The 18,676-nt window shown below is 42.6% G+C and overlaps 1 long non-coding RNA gene across 1 annotated transcript in view; it reads right to left on the reverse strand.

Moving 5' to 3' along the window:
* LOC311122930 overlaps positions 1–18,676 on the reverse strand; it is a 91,254-nt gene that overhangs the window by 61,947 nt on the left and 10,631 nt on the right. The window contains exon 2 of the long non-coding RNA XR_014612527.1: positions 167–262. This is a non-coding gene — a long non-coding RNA (uncharacterized lncRNA). The remainder of the gene's footprint in view (positions 1–166; positions 263–18,676) is intronic.

The following is an 18,676-nucleotide window of genomic DNA, read 5'->3' on the forward strand; positions in this document are numbered from 1 at the left end:
TCTCTAAAGTCAAATTCAGCCCCAAAACATGAGCAAAAATGGAAAACAGCTGACATGAAATGTCAGTTTGTATCAGACAAAGCCATTTAAAAAAGCCCTGAGATTTGTGACAGTCCCCCCCCCCCAACAGCACAAAAATAGATCAAATCTGTGACGCCATTCTGACCTTTTGGTGCTGAACATCTTGGCGACGTCTTGATGCTGCTGTTCAGAGGGTTGTTCTAGGGGTTGAGATGAGAGGGTGAGCCTTCAGACTGTAGACCTGAGAGAGAGAGAGAGAGAGAGAGAGAGAGGGGGAGAGAGAGAGAGAGAGAGAGAGAAATATAAAGAGACAGAGAGGGAGAGAGAGAGAGAGAGAGAGACAGAGAGAGATGACACAAACACACAGTGAGATTTTCAGCATGCCAGTGTCACCCAGGAGCTGTCAGGGTAGCATGGCCAAACACTCACCACAAACAACCCCAATTACCTGCCTTCAAACTGATGGAGGAAGACTGACTACGCAGCTAGAGGAGGGGCACAGCGCACAAAACACAGCTATGGTTTATAAAACAACATTGTTATACAGGAGGTGCAGTATACCATGCCAGCTGGTCCAGGCCAACTTCAACAGGTCACTCTGCATTTACTATGCCTCGTCTGAATGGGTAAATGAATGAGGAATACAAAGCGGTGAATACAGATATCCATACATACAGTTGAAGTCGGAAGTTTACATACAGTGAGGGAAAAAAGTATTTGATCCCCTGCTGATATTGTACGTTTGCCCACTGACAACGACATGAGTCTATCATTTTAATGGTAGGTTTATTTGAACAGTGAGAGACAGAATAACAACAAAAAAATCCAGAAAAACACGTTATAAATTGATTTGCATTTTAATGAGGGAAATAAGTATTTGACCCCTCTGCAAAACATGACTTGGTGGCAAAACCCTTGTTGGCAATCACAGAGGTCAGATGTTTCTTGTAGTTGGCCACCAGGTTTGCACACATCTCAGGAGGGATTTTGTCCCAATCCTCTTTGCAGATCTTCTCCAAGTCATTAAGGTTTCGATGCTGACGTTTGGCAACTCGAACCTTCAGCTCCCTCCACAGATTTTCTATGGGATTAAGGTCTGGAGACTGGCTAGGCCACTCCAGGACCTTAATGTGCTTCTTCTTGAGCCACTCCTTTGTTGCCTTGGGCATTTGTTTTGGGTCATTGTCATGCTGGAATACCTATCCACGACCCATTTTCAATGTTCTGGCTGAGGGAAGGAGGTTCTCACCCAAGATTTGACTGTACATGGCCCCGTCCATCGTCCCTTTGATGCGGTGAAGTTATCCTTTCCCCTTAGCAGAAAAACACCCCCAAAGCATAATGTTTCCACCTCCATGTTTGACGGTGGGGATGGTATTCTTGGGGTCATAGGCAGCATTCCTCCTCCTCCAAACACGGCGAGTTGAGTTGATGCCAAAGAGCTCGATTTTGGTCTCATCTGACCACAACACTTTCACCCAGTTCTCCTCTGAATCATTCAGATGTTCATTGGCAAACTTCAGATGGGCCTGTATATGTGCTTTCTTGAGCAGGGGGACCTTGCGGGCGCTGCAGGATTTCAGTCCTTCACGGCGTAGTGTGTTACCAATTGTTTTCTTGGTGACTATGGTCCCAGCTGCCTTAAGATCATTGACAAGATCCTCCCATGTAGTTCTGGGCTGATTCCTCACCGTTCTCATGATCATTGCAACTCCACGAGGTGAGATCTTGCATGGAGCCCCAGGCCGAGGGAGATTGACAGTTATTTTGTGTTTCTTCCATTTGCGAATAATCGCACCAACTGTTGTCACCTTCTCACCAAGCTGCTTGGCGATGGTCTTGTAGCCTATTCCAGTCTTGTGTAGGTCTACAATCTTGTCCCTGACATCCTTGGAGAGCTCTTTGGTCTTGGCCATGGTGGAGAGTTTGGAATCTGATTGATTGATTGCTTCTGTGGACAGGTGTCTTTTATACAGGCAACAAACTGAGATTAGGAACACTTCCTTTAAGAGTGTGCTCCTAATCTCAGCTCGTTACCTGTATAAAAGACACCTGGGAGCCAGAAATCTTTCTGATTAAGAGGGGGTCAAATACTTATTTCCCTCATTAAAATGAAAAATCAATTTATAACATTTTTGACATAAGTTTTTCTGGATTTTTTTGTTATTATTCTGTCTCTCACTGTTCAAATAAACCTACCATTAAAATTATAGACTGATTATTTATTTGTCAGTGGGCAAACGTACAAAATCAGCAGGGGATCAAATACTTTTCTCCCTCACCTTAGCCAAATACATTTAAACTCAGTTTTTCACAATTCCTGACATTTAATCCTAGTAAAAATTCCCTGTTTTAGGTCAGTTAGGATCACCACTTTATTTTAAGAATGTGAAATGTCAGAATAATAGTAGAGAGCTTTTATTTCTTTCATCACATTCCCAGGGATGTAGCTCAGTTGGTAGAGCATGGCGTTTGCAACGCCAGGGTTGTGGGTTCGATTCCCACGGGGTCCAGTATGATTTTTTTTAAAATAATGTATGCACTCACTAACTGTAAGTCGCTCTGGATAAGAGCGTCCGCTAAATGACTTAAATGTAAAAAAAATGTAAATGTAAGTTTACATACACTCAATTAGTATTTGGTAGCATTGCCTTTAAATTGTTTAACTTGGGTCAAATGTTTCGGGTAGCCTTCCACAAGCTTCCCACAATAAGTTGGGTGAATTTTGTCCCATTCCTCCTGACAGAACTGGTGTAACTGAGTCAGGTTTGTAAGCCTCCTTGCTCACACACGCTTTTTCAGTTCTTGCCACACATTTTCTATCGGATTGAGGTCAAGGATTTGTGATGGCCACTCCAATACCTTGACTTTGTTGTCCTTAAGCCATTTTGCCACAACTTTGGAAGTATGCTTGGGGTCATTGTCCATTTGGAAGACCCATTGGCGACCAAGCTTAAACTTCCTGACTGATGTCTTGAGATGTTGCTTCAATATAGCCACATAATCTTCCTTCCTCATGATGCCATCTATTTTGTGACGTGCACCAGTCCCTCCTGCAGCAAAGCACCCCCACAGCATGATGCTGCCACCCCCGTGCTTCACGGTTGGGATGGTGTTCTTCAGCTTGCAAGCATCCCCCTTTTTCCTCCAAACATAACGATGGTCATTATTGCCAAACAGTTATATTTTTGTTTCATCAGACCAGAGGACATTTCTCCAAAAAGTACGATCTTTGTCCCCATGTGCAGTTGAAAACCGTAGTCTAGCTTTTTATGGCGGTTTTGGAGCAGTGGCCTTTTCCTTGCTGAGCGGCCTTTCAGGTTATGTCGATATAGGACTTGTTTTACTGTGGATATAGATACTTTTGTACCTGTTTCCTCCAGCATCTTCACAAGTTCATTTGCTGTTGTTCTGGGATTGAGTTGCACTTCTCGCACCAAAGTACGTTAATCTCCAGGAGACAGAACGCGTCTTCTTCCTGAGCGGTATGACAGCTACGTGGTCCCATGGTGTTTATACTTATGTACTATTGTTTGTACAGATGAACGTGGTACCTTCAGGCATTTGGAAATTGCTCCCAAGGATGAACCAGACTTGTGGAGGTCTACAATGTTTTTTCTGAGGTCTTGGCTGATTTATTTTTATTTTCCCATGATGTCAAGCAAAGAGGCACTGAGTTTGAATGTAGGCCTTGAAATACATCCACAGGTACACCTCCAATTGACTCAAATTATGTTAATTAGCCTATCAGAAGCTTCTAAAGCCATGACATCATTTTCTGGAATTTTCCAAGCTGTTTAAAGGCACAGTAAACTTCTGACCCACTTGAATGGTGATACAGTGAATTATAAAAGTTAAATAATCTTTCAGTTAACAATTGTTGGAAAATGTACTTGTGTCATGCACAAAGTAGATGTCCTAACCAACTTGTCAAAACTATAGTTTGTTAACAAGAAATTTGTGGAGTGGTTGAAAAATGAGTTTTAATGACTCCAACCTAAGTGTATGTAAACTTCCGACTTCAACTGTATTCTGCTGCTCATATGTGTCCCCTCCAGTATAATGTCTGGGACTTTAGCCTCCTGCCCTGTCATGCTCTGTAAAGGTTACCACAGTGGAGGAGACGATTCAATAATTAATGCAGACAGATCCATGTGGGGCTCACTTCTCAACCTCTCGTCTGTCATGAGAAAAGTGGGGGAGGAGGAGAGAAGGAGGGAGAGGACTGAGGCTGCCTGGCTGAGTTGACTGACTGGGCCACTCAGCTCAGTTTAGCTCTAGGGTAAGGGGGTTGATTTGGAATTCAGCCCAAGTGAAACTGCCACTCTTCAGCACCAAAGGGTGACGTGAAACCTGTGTGGTTAGAGTAGCTTTACATTTATAGTCGGATGCAAAAAGAATGAACCCCTCACACACACGCACACTCGTTCATACTCTACTCAATTGTGTACTGTAAAATATGCATTATGAATAAGAGCTTATGTAAATCGTTAAGAACCGATAGTTGTGTAAAGCAGGGTTTCCCAAACTCAGTCCTGCCCCCCCCACCCCCCCCCCTCCCCCCGGGTGCACATTTTAGTTTTTGCCCTAGCACTACACAGCTGATTTAAATAACCAACTCCTCATCAAGCTTTGATTATTTGAATCAGCTGTGTAGTGCTAGGGCAAAAACCAAAATGTGCACCCACAGGGGGAGGGGGGCCCAGGACTGAGTTTGGGAAATCCTGGTGTAAAGTACTATTACATAGGAGGCTTGGAATAAATTCAGCTCAGAGGATTAAGGATTATTCAGCTATTTCTGGGGCATTGTTAAAAGCCCCTGGCATTATCTCTGACAACAGAGCGATCAAACAACGAGGTTAAAGGTCACATCCATCAGGCATCAGAGGGATATTATCGGCTATTATTAGGTTATGACATGGTCACCGCATGTTGATGAGGATCATGAGGACTTAATTGTATTTGTTAGGAAATTCAAGTTGCATCATACAGCATCCAAAACTGGATCAGGAAGACCTGTTTGGTCGAAACACGAAATCTCTTAAAAATTGGGAAATTCTAATTGGATTTTATTTATGAAAATAATCCTGACAAAGATCATGTTAAATATTGGACCTGCTATATAGACGATTGCGTTATGATCTGGACGGGTTCCAAAATTAAATTAAACACATTTCTTACCTACATTAATTCTAGAGTACAATCAATTTCCTTCAATATGGAAAAGAACATTAACTCTATACATTTCTTAGATATACTTGTTACAAAGAAGGGACCTACAGATAAAAATACTATACTGCCAGCTGATAGTTATCACCCACTCCCCCTAAAAAGAGGTTTACCAGTAAGCCAACTTCATAGCCAGCGTCACATCTGTGACACAGAGGAAGAATATGACAGGCAATCAAACGCAACATGTAAAGTGTTGGTCCCATGTTTCATGAGCTGAAATAAAAGGTCCCAGAAATGTTTCATACTCACAAAAAGCATATTTCTCTCAAATTTGTGCACACATTTGTTTACATCCCTGTTAGTGAGCATTTCTCCTTTGCCAAGATAATCCATCCACCTGACAAGTGTGGCATATCAAGAAGCTGATTAAACAGCATGATCATTACACAGGTGCACCTTGTGCTGGGGACAATAAAATGTGCAGTTATGTCACACAACAAAATGCCACAGATGTCTCAAGTTTTGAGGGAGCGTGCAATTGGCATGCTGACTGCAGGAATGTCCACCAGAGCTGTTGCCAGATAATTGAATGTTAATTTCTCTACCATAAGCCGCCTCCAACATCTTTTCAGAGAATTTGGCAGTACGTTCAACCGGCCTCACAACCACAGACCACGTGTATGCCGTCAATGTCGGCGAGCAGTTTGCTGATGTCAACATTGTGAACAGAGTGCCCCATGTTGGCGGTGGGTTATGGTAAGGGCAGACATAAGCTACGGACAACGAACACAATTGCATTTTATTGATGGCAATTTGAATGCACAGAAATACCATTATGAGATCCTGAGGCCCATTGTGAGAACCATTTCTTTTAAGGTATCTTTGACCAACAGATGCATATCTGTAATCCCAGTAATGTGCAATCCATAGATTAGGGCCTAATAAATTGATTTCAATTGATTGATTTCCTCATATGAACTGTAATTCAGTAAATGCTTTGAAATTGTTGCATGCTGCGTTTATATTTTTGTTCAGTATACAGTGGGGAAAAAAAGTATTTAGTCAGCCACCAATTGTGCAAGTTCTCCCACTTAAAAAGATGAGCGAGGCCTGTAATTTTCATCATAGGTACACGTCAACTATGACAGACAAAATGAGAAAAAAAATCCAGAAAATCACATTGTAGGATTTTTAATGAATTTATTTGCAAATTATGGTGGAAAATAAGTATTTGGTCAATAACAAACGTTTCTCAATACTTTGTTATATACCCTTTGTTGGCAATGACACAGGTCAAACGTTTTCTGTAAGTCTTCACAAGGTTTTCACACACTGTTGCTGGTATTTTGGCCCATTCCTCCATGCAGATCTCCTCTAGAGCAGTGATGTTTTGGGTCTGTCGCTGGGCAACACAGACTTTCAACTCCCTCCAAAGATTGTCTATGGGGTTGAGATCTGGAGACTGGCTAGGCCACTCCAGGACCTTGAAATGCTTCTTACGAAGCCACTCTTTCGTTGCCCGGGCGGTGTGTTTGGGATCATTGTCATGCTGAAAGACCCAGCCACGTTTCATTTTCAATGCCCTTGCTGATGGAAGGAGGTTTTCACTCAAAATCTCACGATACATGGCCCCATTCATTCTTTCCTTTACACGGATCAGTCGTCCTGGTCCCTTTGCAGAAAAACAGCCCCAAAGCATGATGTTTCCACCCCCATGCTTCACAGTAGGTATGGTGTTCTTTGGATGCAACTCACCATTCTTTGTCCTCCAAACACGACGAGTTGAGTTTTTACCAAAAAGTTCTATTTTGGTTTTATCTGACCATATGACATTCTCCCAATCATCTTCTGGATCATCCAAATGCACTCTAGCAAACTTCAGACGGGCCTGGACATGTACTGGCTTAAGCAGGGGGACACGTCTGGCACTGCAGGATTTGAGTCCCTGGCGGCGTAGTGTGTTACTGATGGTAGGCTTTGTTACTTTGGTCCCAGCTCTCTGCAGGTCATTCACTAGGTCCCCCCGTGTGGTTCTGGGATTTTTGCTCACCGTTCTTGTGATCATTTTGACCCCACGGGGTGAGATCTTGCGTGGAGCCCCAGATCGAGGGAGATTATCAGTGGTCTTGTATGTCTTCCATTTCCTAATAATTGCTCCCACAGTTGATTTCTTCAAACCAAGCTGCTTACCTATTGCAGATTCAGTCTTCCCAGCCTGGTGCAGGTCTACAATTTTGTTTTTGGTGTCCTTTGACAGCTCTTTGGTCTTGGCCATAGTGGAGTTTGGAGTGTGACTGTTTGAGGTTGTGGACAGGTGTCTTTTATACTGATAACAAGTTCAAACAGGTGCCATTAATACAGGTAACGAGTGGAGGACAGAGGAGCCTCTTAAAGAAGTTGTTACAGGTCTGTGAGAGCCAGAAATCTTGCTTGTTTGTAGGTGACCAAATACTTAATTTTCCACCATAATTTGCAAATAAATTCATAAAAAATCCTACAATGTGATTATCTGGATTTTTTTTTCTCAATTTGTCTGTCATAGTTGACGTGTACCTATGATGAAAATTACAGGCCTCTCTCATCTTTTTAAGTGGGAGAACATGCACAATTGGTGGCTGACTAAATACTTTTTTCCCCACTGTATATACTTACTTTCAATGATAGCCATAACGGCATCAAGTCTACTTACAATAAACACTGGCACATACTATGATTAGACTCCTCTTTAAATTCTGCCTTCCAGAAAACACCTTTATTCACCTATAAACGATCAAGAAATATGTCAAACATATTGGTTAAATCAGATGTGGTCAGAGAGAGTAGAGGGGCATTCATAAAGGATGCTTCCCCTGTAGATAATGTACCTCTTGTAGCACCATAAGGAAATGTTCTAACTTAGTATGCTCTCAGACTACTATGACCTATGAGATAAAGTCATGTATAACTTGCACTACTAAAGGATTTATTTATATGTTGCAGTGTTCTTGCAATACAATTTATATTGGAAAGTACACCTTGGAGAACATAAATCCATTATCTTTATAGAACAAAATAATTATATTAATGAGATGCGTTGCGATCGAAAAAGTACCTCCAACAACGCAGAGGAGGAGATTACAACAACAAATTACTCTAAAGAGAAGCCATGTGGATATATAAATTCTCCACACGGTGGTGAAATCTAATTCTTAGTTTAAACCGTGTGGAGAATTTATATATCCACATGGCTTCTCTTTAGAGTAATTTGTTGTTGTAATCTCCTCCTCTGCGTTGTTGGAGGTACTCATAAACGATATGCAAAATCTGATATGGACAGTGTTCTTGTATAACAGTCTAAACACTGTCCATATCAGATTTTGCATATCGTTTATGAGTTGGCCTCACATATTTATGAACGGCTGTGCCTGATGTCCTTTGTGGTGGGCTCTCTCATGAATTGATATAATGTATTCAAGTGAGCAGACACCTAAGGCAATTGATTCATGAATTGCCCTTCGTGCCCGCTCCCATACCCTAGAATTCTGTATTTCTCTGTAACTAACTTGTATACAGGTAGACCAGAAAAGCCACATCCCTGATTGGCAGATGAGTGGCAAAACTGATTAGAAGCACCTGCTGATCATGGGTTGTTCTTTACAAATGCTTTTTTGAATTAAAATACAATTGTACCTACACACTATCCCTGATGCAGTAAAAAAAAAAAATACATTGAATAATGAAGTAAGCTTTATGCAACATCTTTTTGAGTGCGGACCCATTACACCTATTTGTTGGTCGAAACACGTTGCCTGCTGTATTATAATCTGATCTTCTCCTACTTATAAGTGTTTTATATATATATATATATATATATATATATATATATATATATATATATATATATTATTTTTTTGTGAACAGTTTATAAGAGTAATACCTGCTGCTTTTTGTCTTTTTTTGTATCTAACAGCATGTCATCTTAAATATACATGTAGACTGTTGTCACTAGTTCGACTAAATCTTATCTTGGCACAGAACAGGACTGTGACAGCCTATAGGGAGGAGGTCCGAGACCTGGCCGTGTGGTGCCAGGATAACAACCTCTCCCTCAACGTGATCAAGACAAGGGAGATGATTGTGGACTACAGGAAAAAAAAGAGGACCGAGCACGCCCCCATTCTCATCGACGGGGCTGTAGTGGAACAGGTTGAGAGCTTCAAGTTCCTTGGTGTCCACATCACCAACGAACTATCATGGTCCAAGACAGTCGTGAAGAGGGCACGACAAAGCCTATTCCCCCTAAGGAGACTGAAAAGATTTGGCATGGGTCCTCAGATCCTCAAAAAGTTATACAGCTGCACCATCGAGAGCATCCTGACTGGTTGCATCATCGCCTGGTATGGCAACTGCTCGGCCTCCAATCGCAAGGCACTACAGAGGGTAGTGCGTATGGCCCAGTACATCACTGGGGCCAAGCTTCCTGCCATCCAGGACCTCTATACCAGGCGGTGTCAGAGGAAGGCCATCAAAATTGTCAAAGACTCCAGCCACCCTAGTCATAGACTGTTCTCTCTGCTACCGCACGGCAAGCGGTACCGGAGCGCCAAGTCTAGGTCCAAAAGGCTTCTCAACAGCTTCTACCCCCAAGCCATAAGACTCCTGAACAGCTAATCATTGCTACCCGGACCATTTGCACTGCCCCCCCACCCCCACCCCACTCTTTTACGCTTTAACGCTGCTGCTACTCTGTTTATTATTTATGCATAGTCACTTTAACTCTACCCACATGTACATATTACCTCAATTACCTCGAATACCTCAATTGACTCTGCACCGGTACCCCCCTGTATATAGCCTCCCTACTGTTATTTTATTTTACTGCTGCTCTTTAGTTATTTGCTTTTATTTTTTTTACTTAACACATTTCACTGTAATGTCTACACCTGTTGTAAATTTGATTGAGGTTGATATTTCGCATGTTCACATCAACAAGTGTTCTATTTTTATAAGAGTACATATGAGTCACGTGAATAAGAATATACAGTACCTTCAGAAAGTATTCACACACACTCATTTTTCCACATTTTGTTGTGTTACAGCCCGAATTGTGTGTCACTGATCTACACACAATACCCCATAATGTCAAAGTGGAATTTTGTTTGTAGACATTTTTAGAAACTTACTTGAAATGTCTTGAGTCAATAAGTATTGACAGAGTGAAAAGAAGGAAGTCTGTACAGAATAATATATTATTTTTAAAAATATATTCCAAAACATGCATCCTGTTTGCAACAAGGCACTTAAGTAATACTGCAAAAAATGTGGTAAAGAACGTTTTGTCCTGAATACAAAGTATTATGTTTAGAGCAAATCCAACACAACACATCACTGAGTACCACTCCTCATATTTTCATGCATGGTGGTGGCTGCATCACGTTATCGGTATGCTTGTCATCGACAAGGACTAGGGAGTTATTTAGGATAAAAATAAATGGAATACAACTATAAGCACAGGCAAAATCCTAGAGGAAAACCTGCTTCAGTCTGCTTTCCAACAGACACTGGGAGACTAATTTAATCTTTCAGCAGGACAATAACCTAAAACACAAGGCCAAATGTACACTGGAGTTGCTTACCAAGACAACATTGAATGTTCCTGAGTGTTCTAGTTACAGTTTTGACTTAAATCAGCTTGAAAATCTATGGCAAGACTTGAAATGGCTGTCTAGCACTGATCAACAATCAACTTGACAGAGCTTGAAGAATTTTTAAAAGAATAATGGACAAATATTGTACAATCCAACTGTGCAAAGCTCTTAGAGACTTACCCAGAAAGACTCACAGCTGTAATCGCCACCAAAAGGTGCTTCTACAAAGTATTGACTCAGGGGTGTGAATACCTATGTAAATGATATTTCTGTATTTTATTTCAATAAATGTTTTCACTTTATCATTATGGGGTATTGTGTGTAGATAGGAAAAAAATCTATTTAATCCATTTTGAATTGAGGCTGTAACACAACAAAATGTGGAATAAGTCAAGGGGTATGAATAGTTTCTGAAGGCACTGCATAATAAGAAGATATATAAATGCCGCAGAGAGAAATGTTGTCATTATACAACGTTTCATCTCACACTCAGCACCGTGCTGTAATCTGTGAGAGAATACAGTACACGGTACATAAAGAGAAAAGTGGGGCAATTTCAAAGAGTTGCACAATTTAGTTTTGACTCATCCTCCATTGGTCACAGTGTTGTAGTGCTTTAAAATGATTACCCAGAAAAGGCTTTACGGATGGACCGGAGCCATATCTCTGAAAAATATAAACAACCCTTCAGACTATCTCTCTGAAGGGCCAGGGGAAACAAAATCCTCCAACGAACTTAAAAAATGGTTTTAATACTATTTGGGATTAAAAACACGCACACATGTACAAAGGCAGACAGACAGACAGGCAGACACGCACAAAAACACAAACACATTTGTTGATCAGTTTCACAGCAGTTTACACCTTCTTCCTGTCGTAATAGAACGTGAAAGGTTGGGACTTCAACCAGAGAAACAGAGAGGTAGGAGGTACAGTAACTAGAGGGATCTTGTCTGAGATAGGGGGTTTTCTTTCCCACATTCATTCATTAAGTCAGCTTTGTGTTTCAGTGTAACTGTCTCAGAGCGGACTGAGTGTCCTGACAAACACAACTAGCAGACAGCCAGATAATGGGTTGAAGAGAATCCCTTAGCAGCAAGACCTGGGTTCAAATACTATTTGAAATCATTTTAAATACTTTAGCTGTGCTCGATTGATCTTGCCTGTTGCAATGGAACCAAAAGAAGTCCCACAAGTGCAAACCCCACCCACCTGACACTCTAGGCAGGCTAAAGCAAATACTATATTTCAAATACTATTTGAACCCAGGTGTGCTTAACAGCATGGGTAAACTGCACACAGGTAGACAGACAGGACAGCAGGTAATACTGCTGGTCGATAATACTGCTGGTTGGCACTTCTGTTGAAAGCTGCCTGGTGGACTGAAGGAGGACACCCAACAGCCCAGTACTTATTAAGAGCCGGTTATAGGATCTGTTATACTAAAGCCTGAAAGAGCAGTCAACATACTGGCTGATACTGTAATGACAGAGGCTTGGATACAGATATATCCTACTGTCTGCATTGTCACAACTGCAAGCTACAAACTCACAGGAATACAGTACCAACAAAGGAGACAAAATCGTGTAAGTGTTGAGAATTATTTTATTTCAACAACATGATTCTATATGAACCCAACCATGATTTAAGGCCTGATCAAATATTTGTCACCCACACAGTGCTTTATGTGCATTGCTATCTAGTTGAATTGCTATCTCAATACCTTGGATTGAAACTGAAAAGTTCAGGATGAATTAATCCACTTAAAATTGTATTTACATAGCCTATATTAAAATGTCCTAAAACATACATATAGTATCTCACAAAAGTGAGTACACCCCTCACATTTTTGTAAATATCTGAGTATATCTTTTCATGTGACAACACTGAAGAAATGACACTTTGCTACAATGTAAAGTAGTGAGTGTACAGCTTGTATAACAGTATAAATTTGCTGTCCCCTCAAAATAACACAACACACTGGCAACCAAAGTGAGTACACCCCTAAGTGAAAATGTCCAAATTGGGGCCAAAGTGTCAATATTTTGTGTGGCCACCATCATTTTCCAGCACTGCCTTAACCCTATTCGGCATGGAGTTCACCAGAGCTTCACAGGTTGCCACTGGAGTCCTCTTCCACTCCTCCATGACGACATCACGGAGCTGGTGGATGTTAGAGACCTTGCACTCCTCCACCTTCCGTTTGAGGATGCCCCACAGATGCTCAATAGGGTTTAGGTCTGGAGACATGCTTGGCCAGTCCATCACCTTTACCCTCAGCTTCTTTAGCAAGGCAGTGGTCGTCTTGGAGGTGTGTTTGGGGTCGTTATCATGTTGGAATACTGCCCTGCGGCCCAGTCTCCGAAAGGAGGGGATCATGCTCTGCTTCAGTATGTCACAGTACATCAAAATCAAATCAAATTTTATTGGTCACATGCGCCGAATACAACAGGTGCAGACATTACAGTGAAATGCTTACTTACAGCCCTTAACCAACAGTGCATTTATTTTTAACAAAAAAAGTAAAAATAAAACAACAACAAAAAAAGTGTTGAGAAAAAAAAGAGCAGAAGTAAAATAAAGTGACAGTAGGGAGGCTATATATACAGGGGGGTACCGTTGCAGAGTCAATGTGCGGGGGCACCGGCTAGTTGAGGTAGTTGAGGTAATATGTACATGTGGGTAGAGTTAAAGTGACTATGCATAAATAATTAACAGAGTAGCAGCAGCGTAAAAAGGATGGGGTGGGGGGGGGGGGCAGTGCAAATAGTCCGGGTAGCCATAATTAGCTGTTCAGGAGTCTTATGGCTTGGGGGTAGAAGCTGTTGAGAAGTCTTTTGGACCTAGACTTGGCACTCCGGTACCGCTTGCCGTGCGGTAGCAGAGAGAACAGTCTATGACTAGGGTGGCTGGAGTCTTTGACAATTTTGAGGGCCTTCCTCTGACACCGCCTGGTATAGAGGTCCTGGATGGCAGGAAGCTTGGCCCCAGTGATGTACTGGGACGTACGCACTACCCTCTGTAGTGCCTTGCGGTCGGAGGCCAAGCAGTTGCCATACCAGGCGATGATGCAACCAGTCAGCATGCTCTCGATGGTGCAGCTGTAGAATTTTTTGAGGATCTGAGGACCCATGCCAAATCTTTTCAGTCTCCTGAGGGGGAATAGGCTTTGTCGTGCCCTCTTCACGACTGTCTTGGTGTGTTTGGACCATGATAGTTCGTTGGTGATGTGGACACCAAGGAACTTGAAGCTCTCAACCTGTTCCACTACAGACCCGTCGATGAGAATGGGGGCGTGCTCAGTCCTCTTTTTTTTCCTGTAGTCCACAATCATCTCCTTTGTCTTGGTCACGTTGAGGGAGAGGTTGTTGTCCTGGCACCACACGGCCAGGTCTCTGACCTCCTCCCTATAGGCTGTCTCATCGTTGTCGGTGATCAGGCCTACCACTGTTGTGTCGTCGGCAAACTTAATGATGGTGTTGGAGTCGTGCCTGGCCATGCAGTCATGGGTGAACAGAGAGTACAGGAGGGGACTGAGCACGCACCCCTGAGGGGCCCCCGTGTTGAGGATCAGTGTGGCAGATGTGTTGTTACCTACCCTTACCACCTGGGGGCGGCCCGTCAGGAAGTCCAGGATCCAGTTGCAGAGGGAGGTGTTTAGTCCCAGGATCCTTAGCTTAGTGATGAGCTTAGAGGGCACTATGGTGTTGAATGCTGAGCTGTAGTCAATGAATAGCATTCTCACATAGGTGTTCCTCTTGTCCAGGTGGGAAAGGGCAGTGTGGAGTGCAATAGAGATTGCATTATCTGTGGATCTGTTGGGGCGGTATGCAAATTGGAGTGGGTCTAGGGTTTCTGGGATAATGCTGTTGATGTGAGCCATGACCAGCCTTTCAAAGCACTTCATGGCTACAGACGTCAGTGCTACGGGTCGGTAGTCATTTAGGCAGGTTATCTTAGAGTCCTTGGGCACGGGGACTATGGTGGTCTGCTTGAAACATGTTGGTATTACAGACTCAGTCAGGGACATGTTGAAAATGTCAGTGAAGACACTTGCCAGTTGGTCAGCACATGCTCGGAGTACACGTCCTGGTAATCCGTCTGGCCCTGTGGCCTTGTGAATGTTGACCTGCTTAAAAGTCTTACTCACATCGGCTACGGAGAGCGTGATCACATAGTCATCCGGAACAGCTGGTGCTCTCATGCATGCTTCAGTGTTGCTTGCCTCGAAGCGAGCATAGAAGTGGTTTAGCTCGTCTGGTAGGCTTGTGTCACTGGGCAGCTCGCGGCTGTGCTTCCCTTTGTAGTCTGTAATAGTTTTCAAGCCCTGCCACATCCGACGAGCGTCAGAGCCAGTGTAGTACGATTCAATCTTAGTCCTGTATTGACTCTTTGCCTGTTTGATGGTTCGTCGGAGGTCATAGCGGGATTTCTTATAAGCGTCCGGGTTAGAGTCCCGTTCCTTGAAAGCGGCAGCTCTACCCTTTAGCTCAGTGCGGATGTTGCCTGTAATCCATGGCTTCTGGTTGGGGTATGTACGTACGGTCACTGTGGGGACGACATCATCGATGCACTTATTGATGAAGCCAGTGACTGATGTGGTGTACTCCTCAATGCTGTCTGAAGAATCCCGGAACATGTTCCAGTCTGTGCTAGCAAAACAGTCCTGTAGCTTAGCATCTGCGTCATCTGACCACTTTTTTATTAACCGAGTCACTGGTGCTTCCTGCTTTAGTTTTTGCTTATAAGCAGGAATCAAGAGGATAGAGTTATGGTCAGATTTGCCAAATGGAGGGTGAGGGAGAGCTTTGTATGCGTCTCTGTGTGTGGAGTAAAGGTGGTCTAGAGTTTTTTTTCCTCTGGTTGCACATTTAACATGCTGGTAGAAATTAGGTAGAACGGATTTAAGTTTCCCTGCATTAAAGTCCCCGGCCACTAGGAGCGCTGCATCTGGATGAGCGTTTTCCTGTTGATTTATGGCCTTGTACAACTCATTCAGTGCAATCTTAATGCCAGCATTGGTTTGTGGTGGTAAATAGACAGCTATGAAAAATATAGATGAAAACTCTCTTGGTAAATAGTGTGGTCTACAGCTTATCATAAGATACTCTACCTCAGGCGAGCAAAACCTCGAGACTTCCTTAGTATTTGATTTTGTGCACCAGCTGTTGTTTACAAATATACACAGACCGCCACCCCTTGTCTTACCGGAGTCAGCCGTTCTATCCTGCCGATGTAGCGTATAGCCCGCTAGCTGTATGAAATCCATGTCGTCGTTCAGCCACGACTCGGTGAAACATAAGATATTACAGTTTTTAATGTCCCGTTGGTAGGATAACCGTAATCTTAAGTCATCCAATTTATTTTCAAATGATTGAACGTTGGCTAATAGGATTGATGGAAGAGGCAGTTTACTCGATCGCCGTCGGATCCTTACAAGGCACCCCGATCTATGTCCACGATATCTCCGTCTCTTCCTCACGCGAATGACGGGGATTTGGGCCTTGTCGGGTGTCTGTATGATATCCTTCGCGGCCGCCTCATTGAAGAAAAAATCTTCTTCCAATACGAGGTGAGTAATCGCTGTCCTGATATCCAGAAGCTATTTTTGGTTATAAGAGACGATGGCAGAAACATTATGTACAAAATAAATTACAAATAACGCGGAAAAACACACATAATAGTACAATTGGTTAGAGGGCTGTAAAACGGCAGCCATCTTCTCCGGCGCTGTTCTTGATATAGAGTACATGTTGGCATTCATGGATCCCTCAATGAACTGTAGCTCCCCAGTGCCGGCAGCACTCATGCAGCCCCAGACCATGACACTCCCACCACCATGCTTGACTGTAGGCAAGACACACTTGTCTTTGTACTCCTCACCTGGTTGCCGCCACACACGCTTGACACCATCTGAACCAAATAAGTTGATCTTGGTCTCATCAGACCACAGGACATGGTTCCAGTAATCCATGTCCTTAGTCTGCTTGTCTTCAGCAAACTGTTTGCGGGCTTTCTTGTGCATCATCTTTAGAAGAGGCTTCCTTCTGGGACGACAGCCATGCAGACCAATTTGATGCAGTGTGCGGCGTATGGTCTGAGCACCCCTCACCCCTTCAACCTATGCAGCAATGCTGGCAGCACTCATACGTCTATTTCCCAAAGACAACCTCTGGATATGACGCTGAGCACGTGCACTCAACTTCTTTGGTCGACCATGGCAAGGCCTGTTCTGAGTGGAACCTGTCCTGTTAAACCGCTGTATGGTCTTGGCCACCGTGCTGCAGCTCAGTTTCAGGGTCTTGGCAATCTTCTTATAGCCCAGGCCATCTTTATGTAGAGCAACAATTCTTTTTTTCAGATCCTCAGAGAGTTCTTTGCCATGAGGTGCCATGTTGAACTTCCAGTGACCAGTATGAGGGAATGTGAGAGCGATGACACCAAATTTAACACACCTGCTCCCCATTCACACCTGAGACCTTGTAACACTAACGAGTCACATGACACCGGGGAGGGAAAATGGCTAATTGGGCCCAATTTTGACATTTTCACTTAGGGGTGCTGTTGCCAGCGGTTTAGACATTAATGGCTGTGTGTTGAGTTGTTTTGAGGGGACAGCAAATTTACACTGTTATACAAGCTGTACACTCACTACTTTACATTGTAGCAAAGTGTCATTTCTTCAGTGTTGTCACATGAAAAGATATACTCAAATATTTACAAAAATGTGAGGGGTGTACTCACTTTTGTGAGATACTGTGTGTTGGTCCCATGTCACAGTCCGTATGTGTTACTGCAGAAATCTTTCCTTCTCTCTCACTCTCAATTCAATTCCATTCAATTCAAAGGGCTTTATTGGCATGGGAAACATATGTTTACATTGCCAAAGCAAGTGAAATAGATACAAAAGTGAAATAAACAATATAAAATTAACAGTAAACATTACACTCACAAAAGTTCCAAAGGAATAGAGACATTTGAAATGTCATATTATGGCTATATACAGTGTTGTAACGATGTGTAAATAGTACAGGTACAAAAGGGAAAATAAATAAAGAAATATGGGTTGGATTTGGTTTGGAATTCTTTGTGGGTCTGTGTAATCTGAGGAAAATATGTGTCTCTAATATGGTCATACATCTGGCAGGGGGTTGGGAAGTGGAGCTCAGTTTCCACCTCATTTTGTGGGCAGTGTTCTCTCTCTCTCTCTCTCTCTCTGAGAGAGAGGTCACATTAGCTTGGCAGGAAACAAGGCGATTATGGAAATTCAGTAAATTACTGCAGACAGAGTAAACACCCTTTCCATCATTTTTGACTCCTATAGTTATGTTTTCTTAATAGATGTACTGTAGATGTATGAAGGCCGTTATTTTCCCAGGGCATCTTGTTTCTCTTTCCTTATGTGTGTTTGTGAGACTGGAGCCAGGAGACAACCAACCAACCACTGTCTATCCAGGCAACGGGATAAAACATTTACATATTACAATATATTATATAATATTACATCATATATTTATCACACTACAGAGAGAAGAAGCAGACCAATACATCAAATTGTAGTAGCCTTAGAGTTTATCAATGTATCTGTTCTATTACTCCAATAATCTGAGATAAGGGCAATTCCACAGTAACACTGAGACTCTGATTTTTCACTTTCAAATGTATGTCAAACCAAAACCAATGATTGCAAAGTGAAACAAACCAAGCAACTCTATGCACAAGAACTCCTTTGAACAATATCCATTGAACATTTCACAAAAAAACATTTACTTGAAGAACAATGCAGATACAAAGTTTGGTAACAGAATGACAGATTTTAAAGTGAAAAATCAGACTCTCAGTGTCACTCTGTTACG

This window comes from Coregonus lavaretus, assembly GCF_964263955.1.
Source record: "Coregonus lavaretus genome assembly, contig: HAP1_SCAFFOLD_1161, whole genome shotgun sequence".
Taxonomy (NCBI): Eukaryota; Metazoa; Chordata; class Actinopteri; order Salmoniformes; family Salmonidae; genus Coregonus; species Coregonus lavaretus.